This window comes from Dermacentor silvarum, chromosome 1, assembly GCF_013339745.2.
Source record: "Dermacentor silvarum isolate Dsil-2018 chromosome 1, BIME_Dsil_1.4, whole genome shotgun sequence".
NCBI lineage: Eukaryota > Metazoa > Arthropoda > Arachnida > Ixodida > Ixodidae > Dermacentor > Dermacentor silvarum.
Window position 1 is genome coordinate 446,484,678 of NC_051154.1, and position 12,973 is coordinate 446,497,650.

Below are 12,973 nucleotides of genomic sequence, written 5' to 3' on the forward strand. Positions count from 1 at the left end.
ATAATTTTCGTAACCTTTTTTTTCTTAGTAGATACAAGCGTGCCATAACAAACATTGTTCAATTTTATCGCACAATCGTGATTTTAACAATTTATATATATTTTATGACATACACCTCGTTAATCAAACTTTAATTTGTGAAAAGTGCATTCATTTTTCTTTCCGATTATGTACTACTATAAACATTGAGCGCAGTAGTTCCTTCAGAAAAAAACATCTGCCGTAACATACAAAAAGCACCTATTTTCCCCATGGTAGGGAAAGAGCTAAGAGATAGTCATGTTTTCTGGATAGCTTGCGTGGATGGAATCCATGAGCGTTTATAACTGAGTGGTGACCAGTGAGTTAGTTCACGATGCTCTACTTTTAATTATAGCTAGTGTCTTGCAAATCTGATTTAACTATTTTGCCTAAAGAAACTATGAATTCACAGCTTATCTTTCATGTCGGTGATCGCCATGGCTCGCCTATAATAGCAATGTAGCGCACTTTTCAACCGGATTATCGTGTTGCGGAATGAATTTTATTCCTTGTGAGATTTTAGTGCGAGCCGCACTTACTACTTGGGAATAAGATCATAACTTTGACTTTAACATGATGGCTCCATTAACAAGGATGACCACGTGCAGTTATGTTTTCAATATGACATCAGACAGCGTATTCAAACACGCCAATTTCATGCTCAGGAATTACTTTTATGGATGCGGCACTGCAATAAAACCTCTTCAATGCTTCAACATCGCATAGTGAGCTATATATTTACGAAGTCTGACCGCTTCGTTGCAGTTTTAGTAGGGACTACTCTAACAGTTCAGCGCGTGTTAGCGTTGATTGGCGCAAACATTCAATTTTAACGCGGCAGCGTTAAGGGCCCCGTGTCGCAGAAAATACCGTGTCGGCAACCGGCGTCGGCGTGCGATGCGGGTGGCGGAGAAAATCATCCCCAACCACCCCAACCACCTCGACCGCGCAGGCTCTCCACGTGGTGCAAGGTTTTGGTGAACAAAAATTACTCAGTGAAATCCGTCACAAAAATGGTGAAGTACGACTTTACCGTTTGAGCGTCGGATTCGCCGTCGGGTTGTTTACCAATCGGCGTCGGTTTGTAATTTGAATGTACGAGAAAACCTAATTCTGCTACGAGAAAACTCAACCACAAACTTCTTTTCCAGCATTTCTACCAGACCTGCGCGCGTCGGGGCGATAGCAAACAATAAAATAATAAAAAAGGTGCTAGGGCCTTCACATTTTAATATAGGACCACTTATACTGTCCCTGGAAAAACGTCTTTCCAGCAATGCATTTCTGTTTAAAAGTGAAGCAGACTTTAGGGGATCGGTGTAAGCTTGGTGTTTGTAAGCTGGCTTTCCCACATATATTGTTGCAGCGAATGAAGCCTACTTCCTGTACGCGAACGATGCGATGCGAACGGGTCCCGACAACGCTATCACGTTCTACTTTTAAAGGCGAAACTTAAGCGTCCTCCAATTTTTCGTTCAGTGTGGTGATACGTTGCTAATCAAGGAGGTGTTGAGCTGTGTGAGTAAAATGCATATCAAAAAAAAATTCTGTGGGGTCCTAGATCAATTGTTAAGACCACTTTGACAGCGAAAGCTTTAATGCGTGTACGTCATTTCATTTGCGATTGTTTGCTTATGTTGGTCAATTATTTAACAACTATTCATTTGGTTTAATTGTTTTCCTACTATAATGCCCACTAACGCACACCCACGAGTGCTTATGCTCCATCGCGTGCACACGCGCGCACACAGCGCTTTAGAGACCGCATCCGAACCTGTGACAACGCTAAAAGGCGCCATTCTCTTGGAGCAAGATAACATCTATTTAGATGCACTGGGGAGCTAGGCGAGCTTGCTATGGTGACCGCGCATGCGCAGAGCCTGGCACTACTTTTTCACCGGCGCGCTCCGCCGGCGAAAGGCCGCCGGTCCGGCATTCCGAGTTATTTTGCGGGCACCTGTGCATTCATACGTCTTTTGCAATCAACAGCATTGCACCTGTTATGCACGCCTGGATAGTTGTAGCAAACATTTGCCTTTGGCAAAAAGGCATGTTCGTCACTTTCGCGATATATTTCTGCCACGAATATCCCGTACTGAAATGTTCATTATCAAAATCAAATCACTGAACTTCATACTCGCCTATTGTAAATAACGTTGCTACTCCAGCACACATCACAGGTCAACCTGTGATGAACCGCAAAATGCACCGTCTACAAACAATGTATAACATAGTTAACAACCACACTAAAATGAGATTTGACAGCTACATGCAATATAATGAATCGCGACAGACCACAGGTACGCGCAATAAAACAATATTATCGCCGCATACTGCCTACTAGAAAAAACGAATATCTTTCTTGCGCCCCACCGACAACAAATCGCGAATGGAACGCCTTTCCGCAACGCGTGCTCAATTCAACAACTCCCGGTTCCTTCTTATCTGCGGTGCAGGCGTACTTGTATTGTCATGCGTTCATCGTTTTTTTTTTTGTTTTTTGTTCTGCTTTTGATACATATTAGGATGTCTCTTTTATAACGCCTTTACTTTTGACACCAAGTGAGACGACGTCATCGTATTTCTTTCTACTTGTGTATTGGATTTTGTTTGCATTGCTTAGTAGGCTTTTTTTGTTCCCTTGAAGGAAAAGAGTGAAAACGTGTTTGTAGCACTCCTGCCTGGGCTTCCGAAAGGAAGCCGGCACTATTGTAAAATAAAAGAAAAACTTCAAATAAGGAACGATTTCAAATGGGCTTTATCCTGCAATCCGTACCATGTCCTAGAAAAATTCATGAGCAACCCATGGCTACCGCGATTGCGAAATGATTGCAGGGCCACATTTTTCTCCAGTAATATCAGTTTAAAACTATGAATGCAGCCCATTAAGACACACGCTGATGTCCTACTGATGCAAGAGCTTGTTTATCGTTACAAGCTATGAAAGGCAGCATAAACATACGATCAAAAATAACGCAGTATGCGTTCAGCTAAAAGCGTCTTTCTCCAGTCATTACCGAATGTCTTGTGGAGTTATCTGGTCAGGTATTACTAGAATAGGAACCTACGGTGACACAATTACAGTATACAGTACAACAGCGCTGATGCATAACTGCATACTAATATTTATTCAAGTAGATGTACGGTGATCAAGAGGTTTTGCCTTGAGTGAGTGATTCGCCCGCAAACCCCAAGCAGTGGCTGCGACGTTGTCAGCGAAAAAGGTAAAACATACAACCCTAGCCTGCCGAAGAATGGTGGATGGAGCATCAGGGTCGAAACCTCGTTGAAACTCAGCTTGCATGGTTAACAGTGTTGAAGAAGCGGGAGCAGTACTCAGCCGTTCTAAATGCGCGTACGCCCATATGCCATGTTCATAGAACGGCGCTAACAGCACGGCTATGTCAGATGGTATACCTTCGAGGTAAACGGAAATTGCGCCACGAGCGCCAGTTTCTTCCGTGGTGCTTGGTAGGCCATAGTTCTGAGAGAAAAAAATTTCAAAATTAAGCCTGCTGTTATGGCAACGGTTTGCTGATGCGCGAGGGGGAGACGGCCACCCCGCTTGTCTACAATGCTCGACGAGTGTGCGATTTTCTCGGCAGACACAAGAGGAAACTAGCGCGAATTGCATTTGCTGCTAGAGTCTGCATTATTCTAACAGCTGTCATTTTCAGCATTCTTTTTTTTTCTAATGGCCATTAGTATTTTGGTGTGTGGATGTTCATGCATTGAATAAATGCCAACAGCGCATCTGTGTTTACTAAAATTTTACCCTATTTCGTCATATGTGAGCCAGTATGCCATAGCGCGTGGCTACAGCGCTTCGGCAAGACGATAACAGGCAAGGAAATAAAATTATTTTGCAATTTTAGTACCAACGTTTATACAGCAAGAAATACAATCCACAAAAGAATATTGCAGACCTGAGTATCTCGCATCAACAATACAAACTGGACATTCTATAGGCGCATATACATTAAGCTTCTTACAATTTCTGAATAGCAAAAGTAATGTTTTTTAACTTTGCATGAGACAATCCATCCAAGGCCGATCGTTTGTCGCGACAATTATCTGTGATTAGTCATGCGAAAAAATTTTAACTAAGCGAGACCAGTTGAAAGAGTGAAGACAGCACATATCGCATACCTAAAGAAAGACGAGGTAGAGTTTTCCATGCTGGAGCTGTGGTCTGAAAAAAGAATGGAACTAATAAGTTTTATGCTTACACCCAACGCAATTACAGGAACAAATTTCAGCACTCTTTCCGCAAAACAGTGCTTTCAATTCATGTGCGTCAACTCTTATTACACTTTGTTGTGGGTTTTGTGCTAATAGTATGGCACAAAAATTTAACAATCCAAATTCCTACTTCAACTGCCACTATATTGAAGTAACAGGTTTGGTAAGGCTGCTTTCTCAACAGCTGTCTGAAGGCATTGAACAGTTTCTTACAGCTAAATTATCTTGATCCCTGAATTTCTTATTGACTTGTCAAAAAGGAATTGACGCATTAGTTTGTTGAACTTCTTTGTGTACTCCTTGCCTTTGTTAGATACGGACCATTTCCCGGAATCATTTAAGTTCCCCCACTACATGAACTCGTCGTCGCATTCCAATCCGCCTTTTTCATTTTCCTGTGCTGCCCTCTGCCGCGCTCCACTGGAAACGTTTTGGTAGGGTGCTGGGGCTTCCGCCGGTTGATTTGTGAACCTGCGCCCGTGTTAAGTGCGCATCGGTTGTGCGTTTCGTGGATCGCGAATAATTATTAATGGCTTCTGGGGGGCAGCATGTCGTTCCTGGAAGCCATGTAGCACTCACCAACTATATACATGTAGGGTGAGCAGGCCTGAGTGTGCTGTTTTGTTTACAGTGCGGCCGATAAAGGCACGCTGAGTTCCCTCTGCCGTAGCGGCTGCTTTGGATTTTGTTGGCGCTAACTCCTGCACTTCCACCTCGCTTTTTTTGTAATTCTTTTTATACATTCTTTATACATTTCGCATCTTTCCGCGTCGAATTTAGCAAAGCGATGCACTTGTTTACATCGGCATCTACAGCCACAGATCGTTGTTAGCGTCAAAGAAAGGTGCATATATGAAAAGGCGCTGATATGAAAGAATGTCAAAACGTAGAATAAAACACATATCTGCTCATATGAGCCGCGTTGTTCCATCGTGAGACGAGTCAGTATGAGCGGCTGAGCCACTTAAACAATGGCGACTGTGATCCAGTTACAAATATTGGGCTGTTAATTTATTACTGATTCTCGCTTTTCTTTAACTTCGCGATAGTTAGTTTGCGCGTGTCATAAAGCATTATTAGAGCAAACTGTGCTCGCATAAGCGCTCATTTAAAGGCCGTGTTGTTCTCCTGCACAAACGCGGATGCCATCGCTGACACCGTTGGTATATAAATGAGCGAAGCGGCTGTTTATGCTGCTGTACCGAATGTACCGTCTCTTGTTTCGGGTTTCACGCAGAGATAAAGAGTCATCAACATCATCATCATCAGCCTATATTTATGTCCACTGCAGGACGAAGGCCTCTCCCTGCGATCTCCAATTACCCCTGTCTTGCGCTAGCGTACTCCAACTTGCGCCTGCGAATTTCCTAACCTCATCATCCCACCTGACTTTCTGCCGTCCTCGACTGCGCTTCCCTTCTCTTGGTATCCATTCTGTAACCCTAATGGTCCACCGGTTATCCATCCTACGTATTACATGGCCTGCCCAGCTCCATTTCTTCCGCTTAATGTCAACTAGAATATCGTCTACCCCCGTTTGTTCTCTGATCCACACCACTCTCTTCCTGTCTCTTAACGTTACTCCTAAGATTTTTCGTTCCATTGCTCTTTGTGCGGTCCTTAACTTGTTCTCGAGCTTCTTTGTTAACCTCCAAGTTTCTGCCCCGTATGTTAGCACCGGTAGAATGCAATGATTGTACACTTTTCTTTTCAACGACAGTGGTAAGCTCCCAGTCAGGATTTGGCAATGCCTGCCGTATGCACTCCAACCCAATTTTATTCTTCTGTAAATTTCTTTCTCATGATCAGGGTCCCCTGTGAGTAATTGACCTAGATAAACATATTCCGCGATAGATAAACGCGTGGTGGCGTGGAGTAGAGGTAGAACACCCGACTTCAAATCTGAAGGTCGTAAGTTCGAATCCTGCTCCATTCCACTACATTTTCAGGCATGGAGTGGTGCCTGACACCGGCAAAGAAAAAAAAGTACATATTGGCGAGAGCTAGTGGGGCTATACTAGTTCAGGTGCAACCAAACTAGGCAGGCCCACTAAGCTTCATCAAAGTCACTCCCTCACCAGAACAGAAATTGGCCTCCCTGGTGCAGTATTCGGCCACTACCTCCCTCATGACTCCGAGATAAAGAGTACATCTCAGGAATTAAGAAATGTGTCTGCATGCCAATACGTAAAAACCCGCCTATCTACGTTGCGAATACGACCGGCAGGCTAAGCGAACGGTGACGTACAGATGTTGGCACAGGCGTTGGGCACAGCGCTGTGTCCCCGCTTGCAGCTTATTGTGTACGCGGCGATCGAAGCGAAGGGTAGTTTATTTCAAATCGCTAAGGCTAGAATTGGACTATAAAAGCAGTTTCCTTCATTATAACTTGCTTACTTTTCAGTACCGGTCAGCCGGTGGCGGGTGCGCGAACTCGACGGCGCCAGGTCTAACCTTCGCTGAACAGGATCAGCATTGGCTCAAACTTATGTGCACGGATTGAGAGCCCTAGCTCGAATCTTGTGCATTTCAACTTCGTAGGCATGTCTTGACTCACTTTGAGCGCGATTATTTATATATACTAACGAAGCCGTTGCGGCTATCGCGTTATCGGTTCGACGGCCCATCGCACGGGTTTCGGTCCAACGATGGTCGGCACGCTGATTTTATCGGTGCCGTCGACAAGAAAGCCCGTCGCAGTACGGCAACTCGCGCTCGTCGGTTACACTTGTCGGCCTGTTATGATAAAATGGTCTGAGCGACACAGTGCTGAATTGTCGGCCAATCGTAGGCGTGCGCGTCTTGTCGGTCGCGTATCGACCCAGTGTTACCGCGCCTTGAACGAGTACGTGAAGTCGGGCACACGCGGCCACTAACAGCAAGCGAGGACCGACGCTGCAAGAAGTCTTCGTCAGCAACGTGTTTTTAAGTGTCGTCCAAGTGTAACGCAGGGGTTTATCGATAAATTTGCTATTACAGCCATCAATGCAAGGCGGCAACTACGTGGTTCCCTGTGCAGTCTGGACGAAGCCCTCACCACTTTCTGTTAAAAGTGGAGTTGCAGTCTTAAGCTACGCACGTTTTCGGTACCGCACCGACGTCGAGCTACCAGTGAAGTTTCAACGAGGCACACAGCACGAGTTTGCACTTGGCAGTAGCGCGCGTGCGAGCACATTTTTTTTTTCGAGGGACGTTTCCCCGAGACGGGGCCGCACGGCCGCGCGCGCGCGCACGGCCGCGCGCGGGACCCTTCCAAAACGTTTCGCGACTAATCCGCCAGGGCAGGGCGCATGCGCCGTAGCGCCATTAAAAAGGCGGATTATGGTGCGCCGGGGCACATCAACCACGCTACCGGACCCGTTAGACAGGTTGGCGACACCCTCCCCCTCATGCGCATCACATCAAGCTATTGTCTCTCATCCTGCTTGACTCTTCCCGAAAGTGCAACGGGAAAAGGGCACGGTTCCAGGTAGGAGGCCTTGGTCGAGAGCAAAGTGGTTTTGCAGCTCTGGAGGATCGTTCCGAGAACATCCGGTCTCCTGCAGCTGAGCGCTTTCAGGCGAGGAGGCAACGCCGGGGCAAATCAACCATCGGACAATGGAGCCCTCGGAGCGTCCCCATTGGCCGAATATGACGGCACTCGAACGGGCCAATACCAGGGGAGGAAAATGACGATACCTGAACTGGCTCGACGATTGGCCGAAAATGACGGGACCCCGAAGAACCTCAACAGAATTCGAGGAATTCCGAGAGACTCCGAGAGACCGAAGGGGTTAAAAGAGCGACAAATCAAGGAGAAGGGGGTTCCTCTTCTTGCCACAGGCCGCAGCGTCCGATTTGCTGCCGGCCGTCGATCACTGTATGACTGGTCCTTACTTTGTATATTTTCACTGTAAATAATGTAAATAAACCCTCCAGTTTCTCCCAAGTCCGCCTCAACGTCCCCCAACTCCCGCAACCCACGCCTGCCAAGATAGATCATCGCAACTTCCAAGGAGATATAATACCTTCCTAGTTATGCAGAATGACGTTAACTGGAAGACGATCTCCCAAAAGTTGTAAGCCACTGACTGGTCAACGGTCTATGAGCATTTCCTACTCTCGAAGAACATTTTTTGCACAGGGGGAGGAATACTTTGCGGAAACACCGGAGCGCGTGACTCGCTGAGCGCCGACGTAAGCACTTCAGTCCACATTGCACACCAGCACAACTTGACACGAAGGTAAACTCGCTTGTTGTGAGAAAAATCGGCTCATCTGCTTAGTTCTCAGTTAACCGCGAACATCGCACATCGCAGATGAATATTTGATAAAGAAGAACAGTCAAGCAGGCGTTTTCTATTAATTTTTTTGGCGACAACATTTCGCTGCGCAACGTAAAATGCACCCGGTGCCGTAGCAGACAAGGCGAAGGAAACAGCGCTTGCAGTGCTTTCTGCATTAACGCAGCATTTAATCAGTTGGTTTCCGCGCCTTGTGAAGCTCTAGCCGGTTTGCAATGTCTAGCCGATAACAGGCAAGCACGATGTTCTCTAACGCAACCCCCTCGTCCGTGCAGCAAGCATTCAAGCATCTTCGACAAAGATACGTTATCAGTTTTTTTTTATTCCTTGAAGCGAACAGCAGTCGCCGAAATATAACGGAACGCAATCTCCGCCATCGGATCAACTAGCATCTATTTGTCTCAGGAGCTGCTGTCGATAGGTAGCTACAATGTATTTACACACCACAGAAAAACTCACCGTGTACGGAATACCCTTCCCATCCTCTAATAGCCGTTTCCATAAGGTTAGCGTATATTCGCTACATAACTGCATAAAAAGCGTGCTTACCTTGGAAGCGGAAAAAGGGGCCCTGCTTTCCCTTCCGGTGTTGGTCCAACACAGAGTCGCGCAGACTGTCTTGTAGCCTTTCTTCTCTTTTTCATACATCGCTGGAGCACTGGCTGATACAGAAAGAAAATGTTGCAGCGCACAGTAGAAGGCAGAAGCGTGCACGTGGGCAGAGGAGCAGAGAGCGCCAGGAGCAGACGAACGGAATGGCAGCCAAAGCGTTAAGAGCGAAAACACCGCCCGCTGACGCAACAAGTGAAGCGACTAAATAAAGATTAATCATGCCGAAAAATAAAATAGCCGAAAACACATTTTATTTCTATACATAATTGCGTCACTTTACTTTATTGCTATATAGGTTTAAAAGAGAGTCACATATGTAAAAGTTATTGAATTTTCCTTTGGCTACCACTGCCATGGAGACGTTTTATTGCCAATGCCAAAATTAGCCCCACTGTCCACCGCCTGCTAACAGCTTCGTCGTAATAATGGTTATACGTGCGCAGCGGCGTGTTTTGCCGAAGTGTTTTTCCAGTGCACCCCCAAGATAAAGAGTATCGTCGTACACACGGCACTCAAACGGAGTATCTAGTGTTTGCATGAACGTATATGCATGCGGAGGTGATCTTTACGAGCGAACCGACGGCCGCAGTCATAACACTTGTGCGGCCTCTCACCAGTGTGTAATAATATATGTCGATCCAGAATAATCTTGCGTGAGAAAGCAACCATACACGAAGGACATTTGAACGGTCTCTCGCCAGTATGCGTCAACTTATGTCTGTCCAGTGTAGTTTTGCGCGAGAAAGTATTCGTACAAAAATGACACTTGTACGGTCTCTCGCCTGTATGCCTCAACATATGTCTGTCCAGTGTAATCTTCTGTGTAAAAGCAGCAGTACACGAAGAACACTTGTGTGGCTTCTCTCCTGTGTGAGTTCGCAGGTGCACCACAAGGTAATCTTTCCGGCTGAATGTCTTCCCGCACTCGGGGCACGGATGCGGACGTGGACGCTTGTGTGCTAAGAGATGCCTTCGTAAAGAGTCCTTCGTGGTGTAAACATTTCCACATGCTTCGCATTTGTGGGACGCTCCGACGGCACCGTTGCCTTCAGGCTCTGATTGGGCTGTGGTCCCGTGGGAGGGGCTGCAAGTAGACAGATATGACATTTTTAGAAGCTAATACTGCGGCGACCGAGATAACCTAGTAAATGAACTGAGTGCGAAATACATGATCATTTTCAAGTGCTCCCAAAATGCTGCAGCGAATATTTCCGATGACGCCTATCGGAGAACTGTGTGAACTCGGCGGGAATAAAACTGCCCTTCGCTATGCGGTCGCTTGCTCTTCGTCGCTCCATCCAATGCTCTGCTACACCTTTATTGTGTACCCTCTTCTCTTACAGAAACCAGTCACGCTCACTTATGGTGGTAATTTGCATCTTGAAAAAGCCTCATAAAAACTACAATATTGTAGTTTTGTAGTTAAAATAGCTTGGAAGTTTGCTTCAATAATAATGAAAGCAATCGTGGATATCTCACAGTTTAGTATACAACACCTTTTTTTTGACAGTAATTTATTCATGGCTTTACAATACGAAAGTAACGCAGGCATCGATAATACCGCCAACAGTTCGACCTTGCGAATTATGCTTTACCACTTTAGGTTCTTTAACACACACAGAAATTTTGATTGAACCGTGTTTAAGCATTACTTAGTCGTAGCTAAACGGCGACCACTGTGGGAACTAAACGAGCGACCTCGCAATTTGAAACAGAACGGGGCTTAGCCACCACAGTGGGATTTTCTGGGTGATTGCAATTGACAATAAAATTGTGCATTTATTGCATATTGAGTTTTACTGCACAACGCAACCATGTGCCAGGAAATCTACTCAAGGGTCTGTCACGTCACACCGTTCGGCAAAGCTTTATGTGCACGTCTACATTGGTTCAGAAAGCAGCTAAACAGAAAAATGAAATGAGGTTTGGAGATCTTACCCACGGTATCGTAACGTTTCGAGCATGATGGCACGCGCTACTTGGAGAGACTTGCTATAACCTCCTAGGACCCCTTGTACAATACATCGCACATTGCCTTCAAAATTGTTTAGAAATTCACTGAGGAGTGACAATGCAAAATGTTCATTTTAGATATGAAGTGCGATGCATGTTTAACTGTAAAGAAGTGCTTTACTCATATTCTCATCCGCTTTCGAGAAATTTGACATCCAATTGTTCTAGGACTGTGTCGCCCCAGATTGCCGAAACTAACCTTGAGGTGTTTGGAAATCCCTGAGATTGTGTGAAAATAATATATGCGGCAGCGACACGGCAATTTACTGCACGTACTTCCATCTTCATCTCCGCGTTCAAGCAAGGAGATGCAGTTCTCCTCATACCAAACATGAGATGATGGAGATGATTATTTTTTCAGGTATATGCAGAAGTAGCTTTTGGCATCTAACCGTGGTGTTTGAAGTTTTAAAGCTGTTTTTCAAGTTCATAACAGAACAGTATACAATAAATTATTTAAAATTAAATCATACGGTTTTACGTGCCATAACCACGATCTGATTATGAGGCACGCCGTAGTGGGGGACTCCGGAAATTTGGACCACCTGGGGTTCTTTAACGTGCACCTAAATCTAAGCACACGGGTGTTTTCGCATTTAGACCCCATCCAAATGCGGCCGCCATGGCCGTTATCAGCAGCCCAACACCATAGCCACTGAGAAACCACAGCAGGTAACAGTATACAATAAAAACCACATTGAAGAGCGATTAGATCCAATAGTTGTGTTCAGGTCTCAAGAGGATATCCCCTTTTCACTGGCAAGTTTGCCGATTATAAACACATGGAGCTTGCGCCATACCTAGGCATTTATCGCCTCAGAACACGCCACGTCGCCTCCGCGGTGGTGAGGTTTCCGGTCACAGCGGGCGGGTTCCGAGAAGGGTGGAACGCAAAAACGCTCCTCTACTGATATTTCATCAGCATCAGCCTACATTTATGTCCACTGCAGGACGAAGGCCTCTCCCTGCGATCTCCCATTAACCCTGTCTTGCGCTAGCTGATTCCAACTTGATTCATTCCTCATGACTCCTATTGTATTTAGGTGCATTTTAACTTACACCAGGTGGTCGTGATGGATCCAGAGCCTACGCGCTACCGCGTCCCTCATAAACCACTGCGCACTTTGCGGACAATTAAACCTGCATTTTTCCTTGTGCTAATTGTACTGACGCGGGTGCATTAAGTATGACTACTCCCAGTTAGTGGACTGAGAACTGTGGCATTCCCTGATGAATCTTCGGATACGAAAGGGTGATCAGTTCGCAGTGTAGTATGTTCACAGTGGAGAAGCATAGAATAAGATCGAGAGCCCTTTCATTACTGTGAAGATGGAAGCAAGCAAATCTGTGGTTATGGTGGGTCTGATATAGTGAATATTGCTATAGTGAATTTATATATTATCATTATTGACTATATTGAGCGTCTTCAGCATGTTCGTCAAAGGCCAAGAACAGCGGTGTCTTGTTTTTGTCCTGGGCGATGGCCAAGTAGTATATTTGCTGCGCCAAGTCCGCCCCATCGTCATAGACTAGGGTATGAGCCACAGCGTTAATGGCCGTGGCACACTGCACGGCATCGTCAGGATCCTGGAAGATGTGGTTAAACGAGCGTCCGTCCCATAGTGAGTCCAAAGGGCAACGACTGATAACAGCGCTGGAGCAATCTCTACGTCACGAGACGAAGGGTCACAACGATTGGTGGGAAGTGCCGCCGCCGAGTATCGCGACACTTGTGAAAGAGGCATCGGCGGTGGCGAGGGGTATAACAATGGGCCATCCATCATTCGTTTTGACAGCTCTGC

At 45.9% G+C, this 12,973-nt stretch overlaps 1 long non-coding RNA gene across 1 annotated transcript; it reads right to left on the reverse strand.

The window, feature by feature from the left end:
• Positions 1-2,623: 2,623 nt before the first annotated feature.
• LOC119437743 (uncharacterized) lies at positions 2,624-9,683 on the reverse strand. The gene is made up of 3 exons (XR_005189516.2): positions 9,096-9,683; positions 4,171-4,213; positions 2,624-3,505 (listed from the first exon to the last, which is right to left on the reverse strand). It is a non-coding gene; the product is annotated as an uncharacterized LOC119437743 (long non-coding RNA).
• Between the last annotated feature and the right edge of the window lie 3,290 nt (positions 9,684-12,973).